The sequence below is a fragment of the Chelonoidis abingdonii genome, chromosome 1 (assembly GCF_003597395.2).
Source record: "Chelonoidis abingdonii isolate Lonesome George chromosome 1, CheloAbing_2.0, whole genome shotgun sequence".
Classification (NCBI taxonomy): Eukaryota; Metazoa; Chordata; order Testudines; family Testudinidae; genus Chelonoidis; species Chelonoidis abingdonii.
Genome location: NC_133769.1, coordinates 372,332,298 through 372,334,843, shown reverse-complemented (window position 1 = coordinate 372,334,843; position 2,546 = coordinate 372,332,298). Strand labels below are relative to the sequence as shown.

Genomic DNA, 2,546 nt, shown 5'->3' with positions numbered 1-2,546 from the left:
CAATGGTTAACCACCCTCACTGCTAAATATTTGTCCCTAATTTTGAGCTGGAATTTGCCTGGCTTCAGCTTCCAGCCCTTTCATAGCACTGCCACACATGGAGTTTTCCCAGATGTCTTAACATTCTTTATCAATTTTCTTAAATTCCAATTTCTATTCTTGGTCAGCTATTCTTCCTTTTTCCTCTTTGTTACGTATTGCTTCCCTCACCTTAACTGCTGCTTTAACTTTGCCACTAAACTCAGTTTTTACCCAAAGTTGTTCACTTTGTTGACTGTGGAATTATGAGTTTTCCACTATCTAATGAGCTGTAATCAAAGAAATACCAATATTCATTCATATTTTTCTGTCTAAATTTTTTCTCCAAATCAGTATTGCTGACAATTTCTCTTATCTTTAGGGAATTAGTCTTCTTGGAGCACTAAGTGTCTATCGACAGTACTGGTTGGGAACTGTCCATTTGAATGTTTCATTTTTTTTATTTTCCTCTCCTATAACATATGTCCTCACCTTGTCTCTTGTGAAAAATAAAGAGTCCCAGACTTTTCTATCCTTAATAGAGACTGGGTGACAAAAACTGAACACATTCCCAAACACGTTATGCGTCATCTCATTTCTAGGGGATCCGAACATTCTTTTGTCTTGTCCACTGCTGCGAATGAGCAGGTGTTTCTCTTGAGCTGCTATCAATGGCATCCAGGTCTTTCCCCTGAGGTATGTTCTAGCTGGGAAGTTTCTCTCAGCACATGTCCTTGTAAAAGTTTATTTTTTCCCCTTTCTGATTTTGAGCAACTGGATGAATGGGGAATTCCCTTCAGTATGGACTCCTTATCCTGGCTCTTACTCCATTAAAACACAATGATGGATAACCACTATCCACACTTGTGTTTCCTGCTGGTGCCTTTTAAGGTTTCCTCGCAAAAAAGTGTAGGATCGTTGTTCATAGTTATTTTCTCTAAATAAAGAAAATGTAATTTTTTCAGTGTGAGAAGAGAGATCAATCTTCTTTTCCCATGAGAATAGCCTCCACTAGTGCATGTAGTGTCTCATATTAACGTTGTCTCTCCATTCAGACATTTCTACTGCGACCATCATCCGAGGTCCTGGGAACACATAGAAAGTTAGGGGAGCATATGCTAAATGCAGGAGACACCCTTATGCCTCAGAGTTGGACACTTTCTCCCCTACGCCATGTCAGATTCGAACACAACTGACTTCACCAACCCCTCCACCTTCATCCTGCTGGGCATTCCTGGCCTAGAGGCAGCCCATATCTGGATCTCCATTCCCTTCTGTACAAAATGTACGTCATAGCCATCTTGGGGGACTTCACTATCCTGTTCATCGTGAAGAAGGAGCCGAGCCTCCATGGGCCCATGTACTATTTCCTCTGCATGCTGGCTGTCACCGACCCGGTCATGTCCACATCCACCATACCCAAACTGTTGAGCATCTTCTGGTTCAATTCCAGGGAGATCAGTTTCAATGCCTGCCTCACCCAGATGTACTTCATTAACTACTTCTCAAAGATGGAGTCTGGAATCCTCATTGCCATGGCTTTTGATCGCTATGTGGCCATCTGCAATCCTCTGAGATATTCAATGACCCTGACAAACTCTTCTGTGGCCAAGATAGGCTTGGCCGTGATGGTGCGTAGTGGTATGCTCACATTACCCTATCCCTTATTGGTCAGGCGGCGGCCATATTGCAGAACCAACATCATCCCTCACTTCTATTGTGGACATATAAGTGTGGTGAAGCTGGCCTGCACTGACATCAGCATCAGTAGTTACTATGGACTGTTTAATATTCTCTCTGTGATCGGAATGGATGTGTTTTTTATTGCCATATCCTATATTCAGATCCTCCGGGCCATCTTCCGCCTCCCCACAAAGGATGCTCGGCTCAAAACTTTTGGGACCTGCATCTCTCATCTTTGTGCCATCTCAGCTTTATACATCCCAGATTTATTCTCTTCTCTTATTCAGCGGTTTGGCCACAATGTGCCACTACATTTCCTCATTCTTATTACCAGTGTGTACCAGCTGGTGCCCCCCATGATACATACCATCATTTATGGAGTGAGGACCAAGCAGATCCAGGGCAGGCTGCTCCAGCTCTTTACTCATAAAGAGACCTAAAAGTTTCCTCCATGTGCTCTGGCTCTCAGATTGAGCTCTGTGCAGAGCAGGCTGGTGTATGATGCTGGGGCCTCTTCCCTGAATCACTTCCTGGACAGACAGAGAGACATTAAACCCTGTCCTGTCCTTACAGTCCTTACAGTGCTGTGTCAATTTGATGAACTGGGGAATCAGTCTGTGTACACTACATTGGGTTGCCACCTTTCTAATTACTGGTAGCTGGATCCCTGGAATTACAATCTTGCACCATCTCTTTTGTCAAGCCTCGACCCTGCTGTGTGTCTTCTCCCTAAGGCCCTGTCCCGTCGCTTGATCCTGTCTTCCCCTCCCCTTCTCAGCTGTGACCCAGTCATCTCTAAAACCAATATATTCTCACATCTTGTGGCAAGTAATTTGTTACTAACT

At 43.9% G+C, this 2,546-nt stretch overlaps 1 pseudogene; it reads left to right on the top strand.

Moving 5' to 3' along the window:
• The first annotated feature begins 1,140 nt into the window (after positions 1-1,140).
• Positions 1,141-2,141, top strand: LOC116821986 (olfactory receptor 52E4-like; annotated as a pseudogene).
• Positions 2,142-2,546: the final 405 nt, after the last annotated feature.